We start from the raw sequence: 27159 nt of genomic DNA on the forward strand, positions 1-27159 counted from the left end.
CTTGACATTTCTCATTAGAGAGGATTCTCTAAGTTACTGTCCTTTTCTCTTGGGCTGCCAGGAAGCCTCAAGTCACATCGGAAACTTGCCACTGGTCCCAGTGGAAACATCATAGCTGGCACCATGTGTCCTTCTCGCCGCAGCGGTCATTAGTCCTTGTGCGCTTACCCTGACATACATTTTGCCACTGTTGCAGCATGTTCTTTTGTTGGCGGTCACGTCAACTCCTTTGTAGAACGAGGTGGTGAAATAAATGACCAAGCAGCGAACTGAACGCTAGACGTGTCTGCATGTGCCACTGACGACTGTTACTGAACTCTGACGGGCAGCTCCTGCCACGTTTCTCTCCCCTCTTACATCGGAGTTTCTCAACATCCCTTGATTTTCTCTTTCATCTACTTTCTTCCAGAACATTCAGAACTAAGTTAGCTGGGGATGAAGAGTCTAGCCCCCATTTTCATTTTGACTGAAGCGGTTCTGAATCGTTTTACTGCTTTGTGTGCATTTTACCCTGTTCTCTCAAAGTGCTGTTTGGTCCTGGCATTTTACTAGATGTGGCTTTTAACAATCATTAGTTTTTCCAACAGTTTGAGCACCTCGATGAATGCTTTGGGTTACTCGCAATATTAATAACTCATGCCATTTTAACCTTATGTTCCTGATAAAGGAATTTTCTACTGTTTAAAGCTCAGGGATGAATAATGGCTGAGTGTTTCTGTTGTCCTCTTAAAATGGAGATTACTGTATGTTGAATCACAGTAGAACTACTTTTTTATAGGCTGTGAATAGCGTAAAGGCCCATCAGGTTATTCCAGGCAGTGCCAAGTGAATGGATAATGGCGAGCCAATTATTATAAATAATGCCTTGTTTCCTTTTGGCCCCCGTGCAAATTTCACATAGAAGGATTCTATTAAAGGCTGGGAGATTAAATTAAAGAAGACAGCATTAACACCAGCACCTAACACAGTGCCTGGCCCAAGTCAAGGCTTCATGCTGGCTCAATCAATCTGAGCTCAGCAGGGTTTTGTTTTGTTTTGTTTTGCTTTGTTTATTTTTCATTTTATTCTTCTTTTGCTCTGATAAGGGTTGTTATCGTTTAGCTTTCAGGTTCCTTCATTAGAGTGGGTCAGGCCCAGCAGGAGCATGACTTCAGGGCACTTTGCAAAGCTCCTAGCAGCCTAGATGGGCGAGCAGAATGCTGCTTGGTGAGGCTGATTCCACTAGAACCCAAGGAGGGAAAAAAAACAGAAAGGAACATTCTAGCAGAGCAAATAGAGCTGAAGTTAGTCTGAAAGAAGAGGCAAAGCTGGGTGTGGGCACATGAGCGCAGCATTCAGAATCCAGGAGGATCAGGGGCCTGCTGAAATGTGGGTGTGGAGTTGGCTAGGATGGGAGGTTCTGGAAGAAGCACATGGTTGAGGTGAATGTGGCCAAGGTGCTTCTGGGGAGGATGCTGATGCCCCCGAAACAAATTGTGATGTCTCCAAGGCCCTGGCAGAATGGAGTCCCATTTTCTGGGCCTCTCTTGCGCCGCTGGAATAGGCAACCTCTTCTTTCCCTGCTTCCTCCCATATTCCGTAGGGTTTCACCTTGAGGATGCTGAACCATTCTCCAATCTGGGCTTTAGTATCCTTGTTGGCAGAACAGCAGTGTTGGACTACCTGTTCTTTAAGATCCATGCCTTTGTGGTTTTTGTTTGCTTTATTAATAATGATGTGAAACGTTTTCATGTAAAAGCAGGTTTTTTTTTTTTTTTAGGCTAACATACATTTTTTTTTTTTAATTATTTATTTCGAAAGAGTGCGAGTCGGGGAGAGAAGCGGAGAGAAGAGAATAACAACCAGGCTCCACGCCCTCAGCACAGAGCCCGATGTGAGGCTTGGACTCACAAAATGTGCGATCATAATCTGAGCTGAAACCAAGAGTCAGACGCTTAACTGACTGGGCCACACAGGCGGCCCGTAACATACATCTTAAAGCCGTGAACATTTATGTTTCTCATCTTGGTTTTTTTTGTTTTTGTTTTTGTTTTTTAATTTTGACATTTCTTGCTCTGCACGGATTTATGCTTAATTTCCAGCTACTAGCAATAGTAATTCCACACACCAGCAGAGTCAAGGACCAAGATGAGTGGGCAGTGGGAACTTAATTTAATATGGATGGCTCACTTAAAATTGTGTGAATGTATATAGGAAAAAAAAAAAGCAGTACCCATTCCAAAGCCAGCATTATGCAATTTGATGACATCTCCGTGATTTTCAGCGGACAGCTCCACAAGGCCAGAGCATTGGTGGAGGAAGAATACATTTTCTAAGGTGGAAGCATGTTCAAATTTAATTCCTGTCGAGGGGAGCCCTGTCCTTTAAGATACAGGTATGCAGAAGGGATGGCCAGGAATTAAGGAAATTTGGATTTGAGAATATTTTTTGAAGCAGTAACAAGGTATTCGGCTGTCTCTTAGCCCTCCTTTCAGCACCGCTTTTCCTTACCTTGCCAGGTTCTTTGCCCCTCCTGGGTCCCCCATATGCTGCCCATTGGCTGTCCACCTTTATAACTGTCACTGGGTGTGTGTCACCTAAGGGGGGATATAACAGGAGGGAGGAATATGGACATCTGGAATTCAGGAGCAAGAAGTATTCTGGAAGTATAGACTTGAGAGTCCTCAGGGTATAGGTAGCAATTTAATTCATAGCAATCAATGAGACCAGACAGGGAAGAGAGAGATCTAGAATACATTACCAAGCAATACCAAAATTGAGCATATGAGTAGAAAATAGAGGGCCAGCAAAGTAAACCAAGAAGGACAGCCAGGGAACTCTAGGAGCACTTGGGAGCCAAGGGTTGTGTATTTAAAGGGAGTGGTCCCTGGTGTTCCAAACTTGCTGACTGGTCCCTTAAGAGAAGGATTAAAAGAAATCCTTAGTTTAGCATCAAGGGGTCCTTGGCAGGAGGATTTCCAACACACAGGTGAGGTCAAAAACCAGATGGAAAGAGTTGAGGACAAGAAAAGTAGAGATCACTTTATTTCACTCTTCCAATTAATTAGCCTGTGAGGTAAAGGGGAGGCTTTCGCCAATACCAGAGAGCAATGTAGAGACTAGAGATTTTGCTCATTACAACAGAGAAGAGTTGGGGTTGTTTCAATTCCCAGCTGGGAATTTGGGAGGAAGCCTGTGGAGGGTGGGGGGTGATTGATGTGGCAAGGCCCCCAAGTGTTGCATGATTTTTTACCTTAGTACCCGGGGTTGTTTTGTAGGAAAGCTCTTTTTTTTTTTTTTTTTTTTTTTTTTGAAGCAACTGAAATTTTAATATGGATTGAGCCATTAGGTGATATTAAGGAAGTGCTGTTAATTTTGCTAAGAATGTTAGTGGAATGTGGCTATGTTTAAAAGACTAAGTCATCATTGATGCATATTGCAGTGCTTATAAGGTGAAATGTTTTAAAACTTTAAAAAAGATGATACATGGCAAAATATTAATAACTGGTAAATCTGTGATGAGCATAAAGGTATTCATTTTTTAAATGTTTATTTTTTTCAATTTTTTTTTAAGTTTTAGTTTTTTAAATTTACATCCAAATTAGCGTATAGTGCAACAATAATTTCCGGAGTAGATTCCTTAGTGCCCCTTACCCATTTAGCCCATCCCCCCCCACAACCCCTCCAGTAACCCTCAGTTTGTTTGCCATATTTATGAGTCTGTTATGCTTTGCCCCCTCCCTGTATATTATTTTTTTTCCCTTCCCTTATGTTCATCTGTTTTGTCTCTTAAAATTCTCATATGAGTGAAGTCATATGATATTTTTCTTTCTCTGACTAATTTTGCTTAGCAAAATGCCCTCCAGTTCCATCCACGTAGTTGCAAATGGCAAGATTTCACTCTTTTTGATTGCCGAGTAATACTCCACTGTATATATATATACCACATCTTCTTTATCCATTCATCCATCAATGGACATTTGGGCTCTTTCCTTGCTTTGGCTATTGTTGATAGTGCTGCTATAAACATTGGGGTGCATGTGTCCCTTTGAAACAGCACACCTGTATCCCTTGGATAAATACCTAGTAGTGCAATTGCTGGGTTGTAGGGCAGTTCTATTTTTGGTTTTTTGAGGAACCTCTGTACTGTTTTCCAGAGTGGCTGCACCAGCTTGCATTCCCATCATAGGAGAGCTCTTTACAGAGAGGGGACATTCAAAAGTGAAAGCCCTACATGACTGTAGGCAAGGGTCCTTATTTTATAAGGTACTGGTCGAACCCCCCCCTACTCCCCCCCCCCCGTTCCTTCTCAGGTCTGACCTAATTGCTCGATAGCTCTAGGTTCTGGGTTGTCCATTCCTAATTGGCTCATTTCCATTTTATGAGGGGTGGTTTATGGCCATATCATTCCTTGTGGGTTATACATTTTATGGTCTACTACTTATTTATAGCTAGGTCTTTGGTCAAATTGCTGAGGGATACCTGAGGGGGTGTAGGTGGTATCTGTTGTGTTCATAAGAGGAACCTTATACTTATGGGGGGAGGGGGTTGCTGTGGTCAGACACTCCCAGCATTGTTCCAAAATACGTCCTTCCCCACCCAGGTACCTCTGGTCCTAATCTTTTCCTTCTCTGCCTATTTTATCCTATTTTTCCTTCTCATACAAGAAGACTACAGGGCAGGGGATCCAGGGCCCAGGAAAGAGGAATGCCCTTGCTTTATGACAGGGTAGGAGGAGGAAAGGAGGGGTGCCAGGAAAGAAAGGGTGTCAGAACATTTCTTTGGGATGGCCTCTTATTGCTTCTTTGAAGTGGGAGGTAAGATCATGCCCTAATGTTGGGGTAAGGAAGTATTCAGGTGCATGGTGAAAACTTGTGAAAGCAGCAGCGGAGACAGGGAGGGGAGGTGCCAGGACGTGGGGAAGAATTAGCTCAGCTGATATTGGAAGGCTGCGGTCAGTCTGTGGATTGTGTGATTCTAGAGCAGAGCTCCATGACCTAGTTGGAGCATGGCCGGTTGAGTTGGTACAGGGTGTTATGGGTTGAATTGTGGCCCTCAGATTTATACATTGAAGTCCTAACCCCCAGATATCAGAGTGTGACCTTATTTGGAAATAAGGTCCTTGAAGACATAATTAGGTTGAGGTCATTACGGCTCTAATCCATTGTATGTCTCTATAAAGATGGGAAATTTAGGCACAGACATGGGCACACAGGGAGAAGGCCATGTGAAGATGAAGGCAGAAATCTGGGTGATGATTCATATAAGCCATGGACTGCCAGAGATTACCAGTGAGCCAGCAGCAGCTGGGACAGAGGCCATGGGACAGATTGTCCTTCACAGCCCTCAGAAGAAACCAGCCCTGTGGACATCTTGACCTTGGATTTTGGACCTCTAGAACTGTTGTAGATAGCCAGTCTGTAGTATTTTGTTATGGCAGCCCTAACAACCTGATACACAAGGGATAAGGTGATTTTTTTGTTCTTTTCATTTCCCCCCTTTCAAGTGGTTGTGAAGGACTTAAGACAAACATTTTAAGAGTACATTCTGAAAGCATTATGAAAGAGATAGCTCAAGGAGTCCAGGGTGGGTGGGGAAAGAAGGTAAAATGAGAGAGGACATCTAGAAAAAGGAAAGACTAAGGTATCCGGTGCTGAAATGTTCTTCCAGCTCTTACAGTTGTAATTGTGAGTAATTGTGAGTAGCTTATAGAATCTGTTTCTCTGAACAGTTCAGCCATCTTCAGTAGGTTCCTGCAAAGGTTAATCTTAGCCTCCAGGTTCTTGCTGAAGTTATCAACGTGTTACTCCTCAAATTAGAGCTGCCGCTTAGATCACAGCCAGGGTATTTGCAAATAATCCTTTCTTGTTAGGCATTGGCTTACATTTACATATGATAGCCACAGATCCGAATCTGTTCTTAGAGGGACTTTCAAGTTGTCTGAGCTGTGGAGTCTTCAAAGGGCTGTCTGACTCGTGTGGATTTAATGGGCTATTTGCCCCGTGATTCAGCATTTCCTAGGCTCCAGCACTCAGAGAATTTGCTCATTAGCTTCGAGAGACAGCTTTTTAATGGAATAAAATAAGGGGGAAAGTGGGTTGTGGTTTCAAAAGCTACTGTGATTAAAATCCTATGGACAGCTGCTGTTCAGTGCGGTGTCACCCAGTGTGAATGAAAAAGTGCCCGCTGTCAGAAAGCCATTGGGCTGTAAATTCTGTTTACTGTACAACTGGCTGCTTTCTGCCGAGTTTAAAGTTTCTGGAAGAGTGCCTCAGTAGACCGCATTGGGCAAAACCAACTTTTTGAAGAAATAACTTTTTATCGAAGAACATTTGGAAAATGTATGAAAATAATTATCTTTGTAAAAAGTAGATGATCTCTTGAGTTTATCATTGAGGGCGTCTACCCATCTGGTCTGTTATTTCCCCCATGCATACATATCCGTGCATACATTTACTGAATTGGAGTCCTACCATGATACAGTTTTGAAGCTCGCTTTAGTTAATGTTACATCCTCACCACCCTCCCGTGCCGCGGAAACAGTACTTCTGTGGTGACCTGTGTTCCATTATCATCATTTGTTTAATCCCTCTCTTTGGCAATTTAGGTTGATTCTAGATTTTTGCTATTGCACATGATCTAATGTACATTTTTCAATGTATAATTTTTTTAAAAGATTTGGGCCTCTGGGGATTGCATTAGAATCTCTTGAAGGTCAGCCAGGGGTGTAGAGGGCTTTTGACTACAGTCCCTCTGGCTAACTCCTTTGAGCGTTAAATGCAGGGTCCCTTGGGAGGGAGGGCACTGCCTGATTCTCCCTCACACATCCCCTGGAGGGGTTTTATACATAGAGCTGCACTCGGGAGATGGATGCCCGGGGCTTGGGTTTAAGTGCAAATCGCGATTTGTGTAATACGGTGGGGGCCTCAGAAGCTGGATTGCCTCCTCTCTAATGAGTTAAGGCTGTGACTCACAGGAGGTGCGGGTTATAGCGGATGACTTTTCTTTTTATCCCCCCTCCCATCCTCTTGGATTCCTTATGATGGAAAATTCATAAACTGTTCTCGGTGACAGTTGTGCAAAATGAAAAGCTCTGTGAATGTGTGGAGAATAGATTATCCTGACTGCTGTTAAGCATTTGACAAATTGGGAGTTTTGTCATACATCAGAGAACAATGGAGGGAGAATAAGGAACGATGGGAATCATATAAATACAACACACCTGACGGCCCCCGGCATCATTCGTCTTCCTGTGTGGTGGGGAGGGCAGGGAGAGTGGGGGGATGGGCGGGCGGTGGGCAGGCCACTGGCCTCCCTGGGGCTGTGTGGTGTGCCCCACCACCAAAGTCTGTCTTGGTAAGTGTTTTAGGAGATGCCGGGTGGTTTGGGGTCATGTTCATTAAAATTTCTTGAGCTAGTTGCACCTGGGTGGCTCAGTCAGCTAAGCATCTGACCTCTGCTTAGGTCATGATCTCACAGTTCATTAGTTCCAGCCCCACATCAGGCTCTGTGCTAACAGATCAGAGCCTGGAGCCTGCTTCCGATTCTGTGTCTCCCTCTCTCTGTCCCCCTCCCCCAGTCTGGTGTGTGTGTGTGTGTGTGTGTGTGTGTGTGTGTGTGTGTGTGTGTGTGTCAAAAATAAACATAAAAAGATTTTTAAAATTTTCTTGTACTAAAGAAAGATTTCCTATGACTCTGACACGGGATGGGGATTCCTGAAGCCACTAGTGGACCAGACAGGAGTCTCATGTATTTTAGTAGGAGGATGAAAAGGCCACCGAGTCCCCTGCAGCTTAGCGGAGCTGATTCTGGAAGTCTGCCTAAATGAGGTGGACTGAGCACCTGTGGGGGTTGGGGGGAGGGTGGTAGAGAAGCACGTTGGTTTTTTTCCTGGCCTCCTGGGCTCTTATCTACCTTCAACAGAAGGAATGCAGATAGGAGGGGATGGCCAGTCTCTGGACTTAAGTGAGGAAGGACAGTTTGGCTAGAATGTTTGGTTGCTTCTATCACTGAATATCTCAGCAATGAGGCAGATTTGGAGCACAAAGAGAAAGCTGCAGAGAGGGCTATGGGTGGTGGGGTGCATAACTGGCCTGAGAGGGCTGTCTGGGGCTGCAGGGCCATGGTGGGAGGAGCATTGGGTAGACCTGAAAGCAAATTTTCATTTCCCCTTACCAGCAGTATGACAGGGACTGGGAAGTGAACTGGCCTCTGGAAGACTCAGTTTTGTGATCTGTACACAGGGATGGTGGTCCCTGCCCCGAGAGTAATGTTGTGAAGATTAAGTGGGATAACGTAAGGAGAGCGTCCACATGCACACTGATGGCTCTGATGAGAAAGACAGATACAAACGTGTCGGAAGAACTGGAGACCTCATATACTGGCGGGACACATTTCAAATGGTGCAGCTACTTTGGAAAACAGTTTCCAAGTTCCTTGGAAGGTTAAATGTAGGGTTACCGTGTGACCCAGCAATTCTCCTATGTGTATACCCAAAATAAATGAAAACATGTCCACAGAAAAACTTGTACCTGAATGTTCATAGCAGTATTAGTGACAGTAGCACCAAAGCAAAAACAACCCCATGCCCACCAGCTGATGAATAAGTAAAATAAATAAATAAATGTATATGTACATATATATACATATATATGCGTGTATGTATATATATACACACAGAAATAACTGTTATTTAAAAATGAATGAAATTCTGATACATGCAGCAATGTGGATGAACCTTGAAAACATGCTAAAGTGAAGATCAAGTCACAAAAGACCATCTATCATAAGATTCCATTCATTTGGAATGTCCAGAATACACAAATCTGTAGAGACACAAAGTGGACTCATGGTTGCTTAGGGCTGGGGGAGTTGGGGGGAACCAGAGAGGTGACTGCCAAAGTGTATGGGGGTTCTCTTTGGATGACAAGGTTCTACAACTGATTATGGGTGCCCAACTCTGAGAATGTATGAAAAATCATTGAATTGTACACTTTGGGTGAATTGTAGAATATGTTAATTATATTTCAATAAATGTGTTCCCCCCACGTCCCCCCCCCCCCACACACACACAAAAGAAGGAGCAGAAGAAAAATACCTGGTGCACAGCAGGTAACTTAGGGGAACAATAGTTAGTAAGCCCTTTCCTGTCTCACAGACCAGTTTGGGAAAGTTGGCAGGGCCTCAGTTCTCCACTTTTCAAATTCAAGTCTTCGTGTTACACTAGTTAAAATCTCTGCCCTCCAAAAAGAGACACTGGGCCTTCATTTGAGTCAAAGGTGTCACTGGGGACCACTCTTTCTGTGGAATCAATGTGTTCCAGGAAATCTGGGGGTACAGGCTGAAATCCCAGTTTCTATCAGTTGGATCCCTTTTTGACGCCTCCAGAAAGCACTCTTACTTATCTAAATGCCTGCATTGAATCTGTATACCATGGTGCAAAAAAGCTGTTGAAAAAAAAAAAAAGCTATTGTGCTAGAGAAAGAAAGAAGTTCTTCCCGCTGTCTAACTCAGGTCTTCCTGTTGTAATCGAAGTCCGCTTCCCACAGCCCATTGGAATCCTGGCATCTGTTAAGGCTTGGATGCCTGGAGTCAAATGGAATAAATGCCTCTTTGGAGAACAGCTCCTGGAGGCCACTGCACATTTGTCACATGTCAGTGGGATCTGCATGTGGATGTGAAATGTATATTTAAAAATGTGCACACACTCGGCTGCACACGCATCCTGCTCCAAATGTGTTTATCCAATTGCCTATCAGAGACCTGCCCTGGGGGGCTGAGCTGACCCTCTCACCTTTGCCTGCCAACCCACAGCTCACCCCACCCCACATCTGTAAGACCCCCTGGCCTCCCTTGCTCCTTTCCCTCTCCCTAGGGGGAGGGTGACTGGAAGGTTCTGCTTTGCAGTGGGTTACCCGTCTCTGAAGATAGATTTCTTACCTTGATAGAAACTGGTGGCTCCAGCCCCCATGGCATCTGGCAGTTGAGGAGAACAGAGTGAGCACTGGATTTGGAGTCACTAGTCTCCTTTTTGAACACTGGCAGTGTCACTCAGCGGCCCCCTGGCACAGGTTATGTCAAGTGACCTCTCGGTCTCGGATTCCTCTTTGGTAAAATAAAGGCACGGACCTAGGTCTCTCAAGGATCCTGTAATTTGGAGAACCTCTTTCTCTTACGCTTCAGGAGAGTAAGAACACCACTATTCAAGTACTGGAGTGTTCTAAATTACCTCCCCCATGAGGACTGGAGGCAGGCATCTGGTCTGGAACTGTGATACTCAATTCTCAGGTCTGGTACCAGACTCTGACGTCTTTCCCTATGGTGGTTTTAAAACATGGCCCCAAGTTCTCTGGTGTTCCTCCCATTGGAACTAGTTTCTGTTCCCTTCCTTGGAATCTGGGTTTACCTGTGACTGCTCCTCCCCCTTGAGAAAAGCAGGGATGAGGTAACTTTTGAGGATGATCTCTTGGGACCCTCGTCCTTCTGGAGACACTCTTGCTCAGAACTTCCCCTTTCTGCAAAGAGAAGCCCAGATGACATGGTAAGGCTACAGGTCAGTGCTACTAGGTGACCTCTTCGGCTGAGCTGACTTTCAGCTGGCTCAGCCCAGGGGCCAGAGATGTGAGCGAAGAAGGTTGGAGACACATTCTTCCTGCTCCAACCCTCAGCCATGCAAGTCTCCTCTGGCTGTTCCAGACTAACCAGTTGATGATGTTCCAGACATTATAGAGCAGAGCAAGACATCCCTGCTGCACCCTGCCCCAATTCCTGATGGACAGAATCCATGAGCATACTAAGCTGTTTGATGCTACTGTGCTTTAGAATGTTTACTCTTGCTAGGGACTAAGTGTAACCCCCAATATGATGATGTTCAGAGGTGGGGCTTTAATGAGGTAATCAGGTTTAGATGAGGTCATGAGGATGAGTCCCCAGGAAGGGTTAGTGCCCTTACAAGAAGAGGAAGAGAGATCTGTGCATGCACTGAGGCAAGGCCATGTGGGCCCACAGTGAGCAGTTAGCTGTCTGAAAGCCGGGGAAAGAGTCCTCACCAGAGCCCGACCATGCTGGCACCCTGATCTGACTGCCAGCCTCAAAAATGAGAAAATAAACGTCTGCTGTTTAAGCCACCTAGCCTGTGGTATTTTGTTCTAGCAGCCAGAATGGACCATGGCAGCTATGTAACAATAGGAAACTGGAATATACCATCTGAGCTCTGATGTTGGCCACCTGGTCCCTTGGTCACTTCGAGCATGGTCTACAAAGTATGAACTGGTTATGCAGATACACTCCTAGGAGGAAAATCTTAGTTTCACACGAGAAGTCACTGTAAGGGTGTCCTTTCTAGGGCAAGGGTCAGACCAAGAGCGAGAGAGATGGAGTCTAGCGGGGATGGTTTAGAGAGACGTTCAGGAGCAAAGACACAGAGCTCTCTGGAAAGACTTAAGCCCCAGCCCCCATCTTCCTTCCCCAGCCTACACTGTGGGAAACAGCCCAGCATTGTGTATCCCCAGACGGAGTCTCCTTTCCTCCCACCCTGCACCAAATCAAAGCTATTATCCAAGGACAATGGGGGGACTGTGGTCTTTTTCATCTGCAGTGGAGAGGAAAGCTGACAACATGGGTATTTATATCATGCTCTGGCTTTCCAGGGGCCTCATATTCGTTAATGAATTAATCCTTCTTAACAACAGTCCCTTTATTAGGTTGGCATCATGATGCATGTTCATCAGACAAGGGGACTGAGGCAGTGGCTAAGGCTGCTTATGATACATGGGGCTCTACAGCTGGGGCCATTGAGGACTCGCTCATTCCAGAGGCACATGAGGCCATCAGGTGCCAAAAGCATAGTTTGGGACTTGGGCGTCCGGGATTTGGGTATGAGTCTACCTTCGGTATAGGCCTTGGATAGACAGCTTTACTGCCCAGTCTCAGTTTCTTCTTCTGTAAAATGAGTGGAGATAGTAATCCCACCAGGGTATAGGGTTTTCACCACGAGAGGGGGAGGCATGTGAAGATGCCCTGCCAGCTGTGGCACATCCCACACACATTCATTGTCATTGCTTCCAGGTACAAGTGAAGATGCTACAATTAGCATCAGCACCTGCACCAAGGGTGAGGGTCTGCAGGGCAGAGTGAGGACCGGCCCCTCCAATCCTCCAGGCTTGTGATGATGACGAGGACTCAGCAGCAAAAGCAAGCACTTACAGATCCCCCCGCCCAAGCTCAGGTCTCCCTACTTTCCCTGATCCACATCACTTACCCCTTTCTCCACCTCCAACACCCTCATGCTCTTCACCCTCATACACCCATAATCTCTGTCATTCGGGTTTTACTTACTTTATCTTATTTTTGTGTGTTCAGGAAGTATTTTCTTGTTGCTCCAAGTGTAAGAGTTGTCATTAACGAGTGGTAAAAAAAAAATCCACAGTTCAAGGTGGCCTCTCTCAAAGTTCTGCTCGGATCGAGTCTCAGTGTAGGCAGACAAAACAATATATGTCTGTCCAGTCTGGACATTCATCCCACCCGTGGTTGGTGGCTCAGTTATAACCTTCAATTCTGAGATCTGACTTTTACATAAAGGCTGCTCAGAGCTACTTTTTTTTTCCCCTTCCCATTTTTAAAAAAATTTTTGGGTAAAATACATATAACATAAAATTTACTGTATTCGCTGCTTTTAAATGTAGAGTTCAGCACCGTTAACTCCTTTGATGTTGTTACTCCTCCATCTGCAAAACTCTTGTCGTTTTGCAAAATTGAAACTCTGTAGTCTGTAAACAACAACTCCTCATTCTGCTTCCCTTCTACTGTCTGCTTCTGTGAATTTTCCTGTTCTGGGGACTTCACACAAGCAGCACACTGCACTGTTCATTCTTTTCTAACTAGCTTGTTTGACTTAATGCCCTCGTGGTTTCTCCATATCGTAGTCTATGTCACAATTTTCCTTCCTTTTTTAAGGGCGAATAATATTCCATGGTATGGATATACCACATTTGCTTATCATTCATTATCAACACTTAGGTTCCTCTCTCCGTATGACGCTATGAACCTGGGTGTGCCCTGGACCACTTTTAATTCAGAGTGACTGGCGCCATCTGAAGGAAATGCGGTGCCAACCAAACACAGCTTCTCCACGGAGGACACTGCACGGGAGAAAAGGTAGAAACCACCCCCTAGGTCGTGTTCAGTGACCATGTGCAGCAGACAAGCTGATCACGTTGGGTGTGAGAGCAGAAAGCCTCTTTTTGTGCTGTGATGACACTTGGCTTTCACGCTTTGGTGTTTCTCAATCTTTTTAAGAGCATTGACTCCCTTCTGCTGGGAGCCTTTAAAATTTTTTTTCCTTGATTCCCTATCAATATTAGTGTGCTGTTATATGTATCTGCACTTCACATATAGAAAGAGTAAGATTTTTTTCACCCCCAGGAGCCCATCTTTGCCCTTTTAGGGGCACTCATTCCCACTGGAAACATGGTCTGTTCAACTGACTGCCCTACTCGGGGGTTGGGAAGAGAAGCAGCCACCCTCGGGTTCCTCCAGAAGCTCTGCTGCTCCCGTCAACTACTTTTCTACACATTCCTGTTAATCCTGTTAGATGGAGTAGAACAAAAAGCGATAGCTTAGCGACCTGCCATCCAGTGTTGTCCACTATGGTAGCCAGTGGCCACTCCAATTCAGATCAGCGTGAAATAAAACTAAATCTTCAGTTCCCAGTCATAGGGGCACATTTCAAGGACTGAGTAGCTTTATGTGACTGGTGGTTACAGTATGGGGCAGCACAGGTCTAGAAGATGCCCATCATTACACGCAGTTCTGCTGGACAGATGGCTCATACACTTGGTGGCTGGAGGGATCACAAGCTCATGAACATCCTGTGTGTTGGAGGGTTCTGGCACCCCTGGGGATCATCCTCTTCTGAGCTACTTGAACTTTCTTTATGGCAAAATCAACATGGATCTATGAATGTTTGACATTCTCCCTTCTAACTGCCTTCCTGTGTCCAAGTGTCACTGACTGACCCTGCATCTGAAATCAGGCAGACCTGGTAGGGATCCCAGCTCGAATTTCTTAACTTTGGGCAAGTTCCTTAGCTTTTTGGCTCCTCTTTTTCATCACTTGTAATTTGGGGGTCGTGCTTTCTATATCACAGATGTATCAACCAGAAGGCATAATGTGTATGGCTCCCTCCTTTCCCCAGGGCCTGGCACATAGCAGGTGCTCAGTAAATGTTGGCTGGGTAAATGATTATTGAATTGTTTGTTTCCTTTGCTGAAAGACAGCAAGCCTGAAGCCTTCGTTTTTTTTCCATCCTGATGCTCTTGCTCTTCGATTGACTGTGCTGAGGTCCCCACTTTGCAGGGACACATCCCAATCATGCCAGTGCTGGTAGTCTGAGATTGGATCTAGTGGGACAGCTGTATTTATCACTGGGTGGAAGGGGTCCCTCGGAGGTAGCAGTATGGGGGGGGGGAGGGTCACAGAGTCAGGGAAAATCAGGTGCCAGAGAAGAGCCAAGGTGACTCACACTGCGGTCTGAGTCAGCCCTTCTCAAACTTCAGTGTGCTCAGAGAACTCTGTGGAGCCTGTTCAGTGTAGACTGATCCTGTAGGTCTGGGGTGAGCCTGAACTCTGCATTCCTAATGCTAGTTGCTGCAGTTGTGGGTAGCCTACCAACCACACGTTGAATGACAGGCATCTGAGGACCCACTTACACTGGGGATCTGGGTCATGTGGAGATTCGTGACTCTTGGACCACATCTATAGAATCAGACTCCCGGGGGCCAGGGCCTCAGGACCTGGGCAATGAGCATGTTTTCCAGTTTATTCTCATTCATCCTGGAGCCTGAGAACTCCTGATTCCTGGACTGATACAGGAGGTGCTGAGCGCCTAGAGGAGGGGAGAGACCCCTTTCCTGGAGTCCACGCACCTCCCCAGAACAGCTCCTCCGTGGGTGCTTCCTGTACCGGGAAGTCGAAGTCAGTGTTTGCTCCACTCCTTCCTGCCAGTTTCTGAAAGCCTCAACCCTTTATGTCAATCTTCACAAACCTTACCTGGAACACTCTTTGCTCTAAGGTCTGAAGCATATTTGGATAAGACAGTGAGACATTTGCAAAAACGGAGGTTGAGAATCGATGGTTTGGGCTCAGGGTTTAGTGCAACCATGATTACTCATCTAGCCCTTGACCTTTCTGCAGAGATGTCTGAGAAGTGAGTAAATTAACACCAGTGTGTTTTGGCAGGGAGGGCGGGGGGGGGGGGGGGGTGGGGGGGGAAAGGTGAGGGGGGGTGCGGCAGTGACAAGAGCCTGATGAGCAGAACTGGGCCTGGGAGGTCAGCTGTCCTTAGGTCTCACCTGGTCTTGGATTCTCTTTGCCTGCCCCCACTGCAGGCTGTGTCCTGAGGGTCAGCCTTGGCCTGAGGCGGAAAGTACCTGGAGCCCCACCCCAAGAATGGATTCAGCCCTGGGGCCTAGCTCTGACCACTGGCTCCAGAGCAGGTGGAAAGGGATTCTTTTTTTTTTTTCCAGCTTCATTGAGGTATAATTGACAAATAAATTATAATATATTTAAAGTGTTCATTACGATGTTTTGATATACGTACACTGTGAAAGGATTGTCTCTGAGATAATCTAATGTATCGTCTCACGTATTTACTTAAAAAAATTTTTTTTAATGCTTTTATTTATTTTTGAAGGAGAGAGAGAGACAGAGCATGAGCTGGGGAGGAACAGAGAGAGGGAGGGAGACACAGAATCCGAAGCAGGCTCCAGGCTCTGAGCTGTCAGCACAGAGACCTATGTGGGGCTTGAACCCATGAACTGTGAGATCGTGACCTGAGCCGAAGTCAGACACTCAACCGATTTTTAAAATTATTTTGGTGAGAGCGCTTAAAGTTTACTCTCCAACCAAATTTCAATCACACAATACAGCTTTACCAACAACAGTTACTGTGGTATGAGTTAGATCCTCAGGCTTTATTTTACAACTGAAAGTTTGTATCTTTTACCAACCTCTCCCTATTTTCCCCCAGCCCCTGACCATAACCATTTCTACTCTCTGTTTCTATGAGTTCAACTTTCTGATTAAAAACAAAATTTTTTTAAAAGTCCCATTTATAAGTGAGTTCACGTAGTAGTTGTTTTTCTTTGTCTGACTTCTTTCACTTAGCATAATATCCTCCAGCTCCACCCACGCTGTTGCAAATGGCAGCATTTCCTTCTTTATTAAGGCTGAATAATATTCCATTATGTATCTCTCCCATATTTTCTTTATCCATTCTACCTGTCTACAGACACTTAGGTTGTTTCCATTTGTTGGCTATCGTGAATACTGCAATGAAATGAGAATACAGATATTTCTTTGAGACAATGATTTCATTTCTTTTGATGTATTTCCAGAAGTGGGATTTGTAGCTTGTATGGTAGTTCTTTTTTAACTTCTTAGAGAAACTCCATAATATTTTCCATAGTGGCTGTACCAATTTATAAACCTATCAATAGTGCAAGAGGGTTCCCTTTTCCCCATCCTTTGCTAAGTGTTGTCATTTTGATAATAGCCATTCTAGTAGGTGTGAGATCATATCTCATTGTGGTTTTGATTTTCATTTCCTCGATGATTAGTGATGTTGAATGCCTTTTCATGTACCTATCGGCCATTTGTATATCTTCTTTGGAAAAATGCCTGTTCAGATCCTGTGCCCATCCTTTAATTGGGTTATGTGGGTAATTTGCTACTGAGTTCCATGAGTCCATAACTGGATTCTTTTTAAATTTTTTTTTTTTTCAACGTTTATTTATTTTTGGGACAGAGAGAGACAGAGCATGAACGGGGGAGGGGCAGAGAAAGAGGGAGACACAGAATCGGAAACAGGCTCCAAGGCTCTGAGCCATCAGCCCAGAGCCCGACGCGGGGCTCGAACTCCCGGACCGCGAGATCGTGACCTGGCTGAAGTCGGACGCCTAACCGACTGCGCCACCCAGGCGCCCCCATAACTGGATTCTTAATGGACTCCTTAGGCCTCTGTCTAGACCTATGCCTTACATGAGCCTCAGTGCCAGGTGCTCTAAGATGCTCTTTCTTCCTTGACCTTGACTGTCTTCCAGCCGGCCAGGAGCCCCATAGCCGGTGTCTGACACCCCTGCTGAGAGGTTGCCTGTTATGAACAGCACAAACCCCTGGTCTAGGTTGCCTGAAGTGGCAGCTTCCTTCTCAGTGCTCGCTGACCCTCAGGAGGAGCCTAGGTGAACTGCCATGTCGTTCCCCCAGCCACAGCAGTGCAGGCATGGCAGGCAACTCATGATGCAGTTAGGGAGCTCAGTGACATGATGGTACTAAAGGAGGTTTAGTCACAGCCACTCAGCTAAGCATTCCTGGGAGAAAAAGAAGGGTGGAGCCCTCGTGTCCCTCCCAGCCTCTTCCTCACCTCCTTTTCCTTCTCACATGTGGAGAAGAGGAGCTGCTGTTTCCTGGAGGGCTTCATCTGGGAGACTGGACTTTGTGACCTTTATGTGTCCTTGTGACTCTGAGCATATGGGATCCTTTATAGCATGTGTGTGCTGCAGATGTTTTTCCAAACCGGCTGCTGGAGTAGGGGTGCGGGCAGACCAGACCTTGCAGGTGGAAGAGGAGAAGGGGTGTGTTGTAAGACACCAGCTAAGGGAAAACACGGGCAGACGGGAGGTGGAGTTCAGTTTCTGTGTATTTGCTTGTCAGGGTTTTGTTTTTCACTCAGTGCATCTTAAATTTTCTGCAGCAACCTTGGTGTGTGGGTACCCTTCTACCCCTCTTTGGTGGCTGGGAAACTTTGGTGTTTGTGAGTCATATGAGGAAGAGAAATGGTCTGGCTTTCAGGACCTTAGGAGAGTTCACTGGCCCTGATGGGTGCCTGGACCCAGAGGACTGGGGCCTCGAACGTCTCCACCTTCCTCCTAGTGGATGTATGCATAAGACAAGCATGAGAATGAGAGAACCTCCTTCCAGCATGTTCTCCCAAGTCCTACCATTCCACCACTGTAACCACCCACATTGGTGGTGGCTTGAAAAGAACATTCTCGGGAGGTGAAAGAGAAAGAAGCCTGCTACTAAGGCATTCTCCTGGAATATTATTGACTCATTTTTTATGAGATTTAAACCTAAATCATACTATTTTGAGGATCCAGATGAACCAGATTCCCCATTTTCAGAAGGGTGGCTTAGCCTCTCCATTTCAGGCCCAACATTAATGATGTTATCAAAATAACAGATGACTATCAAAATTGGGCATACCCTGCGTATTAACTGGGAGAAAGGGGAAGACACAATATAAAATGTGTGGGTTCTCACCAGATGACTGTTTGAAAGACCAGAAAATGCAGAGGCGGGAGGAGAATGGGGGAGACAGATCAACTAGAACGTTGTTGACTCATGGCCATCCAATTTCAGCAGGAAGTACTGACTCGGCCCCACGTGCACCTGAGGCCACCTGCAGCCCAGGCATCCCTTGTGTTGGATAGCTAAGCATTGCTTACACACACTTGGGTCCTGTTTCCTTACTTTTTGGTTTATTTATATGGCAATCCCTTATTGTTTGATTTGCTTTTGCAAGTATGCTTTTACAGTTAAGACGAAGGAAGAAGGAAGGGAATGTTGGTTCTGTGGCAGTTGTTGAGTCTGGACTCCCCTTAGGAGCTCTGGGCTGAGAAGAGCTGGATACCCATGGAGGAGGGGGTCTGGAAGGTGGGTGGGGAGTGATTACTCACCATTGGCTCTAGTTTCCTCTCTCTAAGGCATCTTGGGAAACTCCTCCAGAAATGCCATTCTTCTCCACCTAGTGGGTAAAGGTTTGAAATCTAACAGTTACGTCAATCTCTAGGTTCTGCCTTTAAGTGTATCCTGCTCAACTCCCCTTTTATCCAGTACCCGCATCTGATCCAGAACAAGCTCTGAAGCATAAACCAGATCATGTCACTCCCCTGCTTAAAATCCCATAGGAATTCTTACTGCGTTAGGAGAAAATCCCAACCCCTCACTGATGGTGGCCCACAGGGCCTAGTATGATTTAGCTGCACCTGCCTCTCAAAACCCATCTCCTTGTCTTGCACTATGCTCCAGCTGGACTGGCCTTATTTCTTTTCCTCAGACTCTTCAAGGTGCTCCTGATTGCATTTGTGTTTCTCTGTGTAGAATGTTCTCCCCACTCCAGATCTTCAGTTGGCTGGCTGATGCATCCTCATTGTGGTCTCTGCTCAGATATCATCTCCCAGGCCAGACTAAAGCATTCTTCCCTCCGCCGTTCCCCGTTACCATCTCTCTGGTGTATCCTGTTTATTTTCTTCATTGCACCGATCTCTTGAAACTGTGTGTGTGTCATTTGTGGCCTTTACTTTTTAATCTTCTGTAACACATCATTAGACAGTAAGCCCCATAAGAACAAGAACTTCTGCAGTGCCCCTTGCAACAGTGCATGGCACGTGACTGACCCTCAATAAAGAGTTGTCACGTAAATGTACAACAGACACAAGCGTGCTGTTCTCCAGCTCTGCCTTGGGTCCCTTCACATTCAGCGTGTGCAGGACATTTATTGTCTCTCAGGTCTTAAATGTTTGCCAAGGTGCCAAGAAATAAGTATCCGTCCCATTTCACAAATGGAGAAGTTAAGGCTTTAAAGATGTTGCTCCATCTGCCTATGATCACGTAATGAGTAATCTCAGGACAGCTGGGGATGGAGACTAGTTCTAGCCAATTTTAAAACTCCTTGCTCTATCATCATCTAATAAGTGGTGGTGTTTAGGAGGTGGCCAGGAAGACTGCCTGGAAGAGGAACATAAGTAACTCTAGGAGAAAGGAATAGCACAGTAGGAAAAATATGTACTCTGGGACCACCCTGGCTGGGTTCCAAGCCTCGCTGTACCCTCTCTTAACTTTGTGCTGTACCAAATTTCTTAACCTCTCTGTGACTTGGTTCCTCTATCTGTAAAATGGACATATGAATAGTAACTCCCTCCCAGCGTTGTCAAGAAGGTAAAATGAAAGCCGTTAGACCAGTGTCTGGCATGGGTAAGTGCTGTATCAGAAGAGTTGACTACTCTGATCGTAAATATCATCATTCCTCAGCTCGCCCAGCAGGTTGCAGAATCTTCCTTGGGATCCTTAAGAACAATCTGGTAGCGCATAGGTCTCTTTGGAAACCCCACAGTCTGTCTGTCTGTCTGTCTCTGTTTGTCTGTCTCTCTCTCAAGACCTGTGGGGGCTTTGAGAAGCAATCTCTCCATTCTATGTGACTTTGGAGGAGAGTGGTAATGTGCAAGTGCGTCAAAGGAACATAAACTTTAAAAGCAGAGAAGAAAATGGATGAGTTAGTGACACAGAGTTGTGGGAAAAGCCACCCACTAAATTACATTTCTGCGCAAGAAAAGGGCTGCAGACAAAGCAGGAATGAATGATGCTGGGGTGGCAAAGACATCAAGAAGCAGAGCCAGTAAGGAGCTGGGAGCCCTCTATTATTTCTAGCATCAAGGAAAGTGTGCTTTTATTATTCTTTTCATAAGTGGTCTCAACTCATTTTTTTTTTTTGTTGTTGCTTCTTAGTCACAACTGGTACGGCTGATGTCCTTGCTCCCTGCACTGAATCCAGCGCATACATTGGCCTGACGACTGGTTTAGTTACAGAAAGGGTATTCTGGAGAGGTCCTTGGGAACTGTCTCACCTATACATGTTCATTCACAGATGAGAAAACTAAAGCCATGTTGAAAAGGGACATTTATTTATTCATTATTTCAGCAGTGATTTATGGAACAAGTTTGCAAGGGCCCAAGCTGGATGCTGGAGAAAGTTGAGAGGGTTCTGTCTTTCTGAGTAAAGCATATGCAATTAACACCTACAAAAGTCTGTTTAATGGAGGTTAACTTGCAAGGAGCTGAGGCCTGAGAATTTCGAGGCTTGAGTTCCAGTCGAAACCGCCACTTTTCATCTGAACTGGGGTGATTGAGCTTCAGTTCCTTGCTGGGAAAATAGGGAAGATGGTGTCTGGCCTGTGAATTGCACTAGGATTTTACGAGCACCCACATGATCATGACACGTGCCGATGCTTGATGGCCTATAAAGCAATTTGTAGATGATGCTTTTGTACTGAAGGGATGATAATTTACAAGCAGAGAATTGCGGCCACTGGAATAATATAATGGGAAAATGAAAGGGACCGTTGTGGAGGGCAGGCTGCATGTTGGGGAATGGGCAGGGAAGAGCCATAAGTGGCTCCCAGTCCTTTATTCTAAGGGGTGGTCCTTTGTGCTGTTTAGAGTAAGTAAGAAAAGAGTCCACTATGGGGAACAGCTCATTCAACTGGGCAGCACCTACCACTTGCTGGTATCTAACTTTGTGACACCTGTGATGATGGAAGACATGGAGACCTGGCACAGCCTTCTGTGAACCCAAAGTTTTGCAGGAGATGCAGAATTGTAAACAGAAAGGTGCACTGTAGTGCCTTGCCAGAGGGACCCCAAACCCACCGTGTTAGAGATGGCTTCCCAAGAGAGATGATGACTCAGGGGGAGTCCTGAAGGCTATGGAGGCTTTGACCAGTTGGGTTACACTAGGAAGGGTGCTTGAGGCTGAGAAGACAACACAAAGAATGATGTGGCAAGTTCCAGAAACAGGCTGTGGCCTCAACGAGAGTCCTGGACTACAGGTGGACCTGATGGTGACAGCCATTTTACAAATAAGTTGAGCACCAGGCAGAACTTGAGCTTGGCAAGGGGATGGTGTTTGTGGGAGCCATCTTGGGATGAGTGCTTGGTGGCATCTGATTAGGATCCTTCAATGACAATTGTAATTTTTAGTTGGGATTAGTCGTCTCCTATCATAGCCTGTCTTGGAGGTCACGGACAGCTTTGTGAAGTGTGCAGCCAGTTCTGCATGGAAGGTTTCCAGGGTGGGAGTGCAGATAGCATGCACAGTCCTGGGAGGCCAGGTGGAGAACATGCACACTGTGATGGGGAACCATGTAGGTGAGCATCCCCCTGGAAGCAGAAAAGCTGGCCCTTGCTTCCCAGGAAGTTACTCAGCTCATGGGGTGCCTCGTGTTGTGACCCAGCCCTTTTATCATGCCATTTTTTTCCTCCAGGTTCTGGGGAGTAATAGAATCCTGCGGGGGGTTTGGGGGGGGGCGGGACTTCATCTTTGAGCAGGGATAGATGGATTTTACGCATGAGGCCTGCATCTGTTAAGTTCCTGTGATTTGCAGTGTCAGCCATGTGTATGTGACAGCTAGGAGAGTGACATAAGAGGCCCTTTGTGACAACTCCAGGAATGTCTCCACCTGGATGTCACTCATAGACCTCAAACCCAATGTGTCCAAACTTGAATTCATCATTGCTTTTCCCTCAAAAACGTTTGCTCCTTATTAAGGCTGATACCGCTACCATGCCCAAGTCAGACCTTCAGAGTTGGTTGCCTTCGGTGCTTGCCTGCCTTGAACCCCCAGCCCCATATTCCCCCAATTCTGTCCATTCTGCATCCTGTGTATCTGTCTTGCCATTGTCCTGGTGCTGGGTCCTCATGTCCCACACCCAGCAGACTGCACAGCCTGGTACCCTTTGTGTGGCAGGCCCTGTGATGGGTACAGAGGTCACTGAGACAAGGTGCTGATGGAGGAGGCAGCCTTAGTAAAGGGCAGTGTTGAACTGCTAAAGGAATTTTGTGTTCTATGCTGTGGGGCTCAGAGGGTAGAGGCAAGCCCTGACCAGGACCAGCAGAAAAGTGAGAGAGGGCCTTTTGCCTTATTCTTTTTCCTGCCTATAGTTCCTTTCTCACACTTAAAAAACTACCAGGGATTCATTTGAAAAACTATGAAAATATTATTTGTTACATTGAAAATGCAGAAAACAGAGCTAAAATAGAAGCCTAAAGGTTTCCTATAGTCTCAACCTCTGTCCAGCTACTATTACGATTTTGTGTCTTCTGTAACAAGTTTTCTTCTTCACAGTTATAGCTTACAAAACTTGAGACGCCCTTGGCTATACTATTTTGTACACACTCTTTTTTTTTTTTTAATGTTTATTTTAGTACTGAGAGAGAGCGTGAGCAGGGGAAGGGCAGAGAGAGAGGTAGACACACAGAATCTGAAGCAGGCTCCAGGCTCTGAGCTGTCGGCACAAAGCCTGACACGGGGCTCGAACCCACGAACCACGAGATCATGACCCAAGCTGAAGTTGGACGCTCAACCAACTGAGCCACCCAGGAGCCCCTCTACACAACTCTTCTTTACCGAAGGGTACCATAGCATTAGAAAGAACAACAAAACTGTTGAAAAGAAAAAAACAGCTCTCTTGTTCTTTCTTGCTAAAAGGAATACATAGCTATTTCACGCAATTTTAAAAGATGAAAACCAGTGTAAAACAAAGACCACCTACTACTCCCATACCTGGAGATAGATGCCTTCTACTAACAGTTGTGTGTATGTTCTTTTAGAAGTTTATGTTCATATAGACAGTTAGATATAAGTATAAATATATGTGTGGTGTGTGTGGGGGTATTATACACCCACCCATATATCTTTAACCTACTTTGCCCACTTAATACCTTATAGCTCTCTTTTTATTTAAATGTGTTTTGAATACTGTGTTATTTTTTAATATCTATAGGATATAACCGTGTATTATAACATCTATATGACCCTAAGTTAGTCCAAAGGGAAGTTCCTTTGAGTGATATCCCACATAGATGCATACTAAATTATATGGCTAATCTCATATTTATGGATATTTTAACTTCAGAATGATGAAAAGGTTTGTCTGAGCATATATGTGTTACAGTCCACTTATTTCTTTGGTATAAAGTTCCAAAGTGACATTGCTATGACAAAAATTGTGAACATTTTACTTTTGGGTCTGTATATGTGGTTGACAGAATTATCACATGATGACCTATGTCTCTATCTAATTAACTTCCCTTGAGTGTGGGTGGGACCTGTGATCACTTCTAACCAGTAGAGTATGGCAAAGGTGATGATGGGGTTTCGTTCCTGTGATGTTACATTGTATGGCACAAGTGAGGGAATTTTGCAGCTATAATGAAGATATCTAATTAATTTACTTTAAGTTAATCAAGAGAGAGATTATTGAGTGACCTTGACCCAATCAGGTGAGACCTTTTATAGAGGGAGTAGAATTCAGAGGTTGTCTGTCCTGCTGGCCTTAAAGAATTAAGCTACCTTGAGTCTATAGCTCCAATGAAATGAATTTTGTCAATGATCATATGAGCTTGTCAAGGACCCTTAGCCTCAGATGAGATCCCAGCCCTGGTATACACTTTCACTTGTAGCCTTGGGAGACCCTCAGCAGAGTAGAGAAACTAAGCCCTGCCTGAACTTCTAACCTACTGCATCTATAAGGTAATAAATGCCTGTTAATACGTGCTGTTTTAAGCTGATAAATTTTTGGTGACTAATTATGTTGCAGTGGAAAACTAATACAGTATAGGAAAAATGCCTCTGACAAATTGTAGACAAACTTACCCTCCCAACCAGTATGAGAGCTCCCATTTCCAAGACTTTTTGCCAACACTGTATTCACAACCTTTTAAATCTTTGCTAATCTAAGATTTAAAAAAATAGTTTTATTTGTGACCCTCAGTTGCAAATAAGGTTTGCATATTTTCCATACTTTTATTTTAAAACTCATTTTTAATATATTGCCTCATTGTATCCTTTGCCTATTTTTGAAAACAATTTTATTGGTTTGTGAGAGTTCTTTACATATGCAGAGAAATACAGATCTTGTTTTATCTGTTACAAATGTTGCAAGTACATTTTATTTTTCCAGCTTGACAATTTTGTTTTTATTTCAGATGTTGTTTATGGTATTTGGTGAGGAGTTTTGTCTTGTCTTTTCTTTTTTCTTTTCTTTCCTTCTCTTCTCTTCTCTTCTCTTCTCTTCTCTTCTCTTCTCTTCTCTTCTCTTCTCTTCTCTTTATTTTTAGACAGGGAAAGAGAGTGTAGTGCACATGCAAGTCTGGGGAGGGGCAGAGGGAGAAGGAGAGAGAGAATCCTATGCAGCTCTGCTCCCAGAGTGAAGCCCAATGTAGGGCTTGATTTCAGGACCCTGAGATCATGATCCAAGTTGAAATCAAGAGTCGGATGATGAACCAACTGAGCCACCTAGGCACCCTGGTGAGGAGGGATTTGAATGTTGTATCATTTTGAGTGTTAGAAAGGCTGTTCTAGTGGTCTGTGTGGAAGATGGATTGACGGAGAGAGGAAAGTGAGGAGGCAGTCACATTGATTCAGGTGAGTTAATGAAGATGAAGCCTGAACTGCCTCAGGTATTGTAGAGATGAAAAAAAAAAAAAAAAGATCTCAGTTCAGAGATATTTTGGAAATGAAATTCGTAAAGTTTGGTGTATTCAGAACTGACTTTTTTTATGGATGGGAAATAGAGACTTCTAGATAAAGTAAGTGATGCATGGTCCTGCCTGCATCGGTGGATACAAAGTTCACTGAGGAAGTTTCTCCACCTCAAATCTATACCACCAGAGGCAAATCCCCTGAGACCAAGCAGCACATACCTCCTGTGATCACAGCCCTGCCTTTATTTCCAGTGGGTGGATGAATAAATCATTCCTGGAGGCTCTTCTTCCCTCCCTAAGAAATGAAAACTTCACTCTTTGGTGTGTTTTCTTTGAATCCCTGTCACCAGACAGACTTAAGGTTTTGAAGCTAAGCAGATTGGCAGGGATGTTTGCTCAAACAAGGATCTCCTTGGACATGCCTGGCACAGGATAGATTTTGCCTTCAACACCTTGGGCAGCCTTGTCTTCAGGCAGGGGTGGGGGCAGGTGGGAGGAGAGTGTTCAGCCTTGCAGGGAACAAACTTCAGTGAGATGTTAGACATCACATGAAAATTTGCTGGCAGGAACAGAGAAGGTAGACTCATCTATTTCTAGACTCTAGAAGATTCCTCACACCATCCAAAATAAATTCTGTAATGGCAGAAATGAAGATCTGAGAGAGGGTTGAAGCATGCTTGGGGTCTCCCACTGGTGGGAGTAGAGGGGAGACACCAGGGTAACAAAGCTGAGGTCCTGAAAGGCTTCTGACACTACTGAGCTCAAACCCTCAATTGGTCCCTCGGTTCGTTTAATGCAGAGGTTCTCCACCGAGGGCCATTTTGCCCCTGCCCACCCAGGGGATGTTTGACAGTATCTGGAGACGTTGAAGTTGTCACAACTGCGGGGCTGCTATTGGCATCTAGTGGGTACAGGCCAGGGATGCTTCTAAACATCCACAATGCACAGGACAGTCCCCTACAACAAAGAATTATCTGGCCCCAAATGTCACTTGTGCTGAGGTTGAGAAACCCTGTGAACAGCTGACCTCCCCCAATCCTTTACATTTTTCCCTGGGGTCTCTTCTGGGTACTGCCTGGCCTTGTTGGTGCTGAGGATGGGGTGAGAATGAGGACTCAACACCCCCAGGATCCTGGCCCCAGGCAATTCTGCTCATCCTGCAGCTGGAGAGGATAGATGAACAAGCAAATCCATTTGTGAAGAAAGCAGGATCTTTCCTCTCAAGCTCCAAGTCTGACATTTATAAACATTCACTACCATCTGGCAGGGTTCCCACGTCCTCTGCCAACCCACAGAAGTACTGACATCAACTTTGATTCTGGTGATCCATTCACTTTGCCAGATTGAAGCACCGCGTCTGTCAGATGAGGTCAGCTGTGGGAGGAGGGAGGAGGCTGGAGTTTTGAAATTCTGGAAGTAGATAAATATTCAATATATCTTTGCAGAAGCTGGACAGTCTATACATGAGTCAGAACAGACTGTTTGGATCCTCAAGTCTTGGGACACTGTTCCTCTAAAGCAATCCAGAGACCAGGTGAAACCGAAATAAATTAGCATTAAGTGCTATCTGCATCTCAAGCCTGATATCCCTTCCCTACATTTACATGTCAACAGGTGTGTTCTCTACTACATGTTAAGGATTTTTTTAAAAGAGATTCCTCATGGAACAAGGTGGTGGTGTTGTTTTTTAAATGTTGGCAGCATTTTTTTTTTTTCTGTCCCAAGAGGTAAAGAACAAACATTACAAGGAATAAATATTGGCCCTAAACTGTCACTCACAAAGGATACCGATGCCTGCGTTCTGTTCCTGTGAGCCAATTTGACAGAAAAAAATGTTTTTTGTGTGTCTCGAATCTGTTTCT

The 27159-nt window shown here is 45.1% G+C and overlaps 1 protein-coding gene across 15 annotated transcripts in view; it reads left to right on the plus strand.

The window, feature by feature from the left end:
• Nucleotides 1-27159, plus strand: part of PTPRT (protein tyrosine phosphatase receptor type T) — a 1070511-nt gene that overhangs the window by 507897 nt on the left and 535455 nt on the right. The window lies entirely within an intron of this gene.

This window comes from Leopardus geoffroyi, chromosome A3 (assembly GCF_018350155.1).
Source record: "Leopardus geoffroyi isolate Oge1 chromosome A3, O.geoffroyi_Oge1_pat1.0, whole genome shotgun sequence".
Taxonomy (NCBI): Eukaryota; Metazoa; Chordata; class Mammalia; order Carnivora; family Felidae; genus Leopardus; species Leopardus geoffroyi.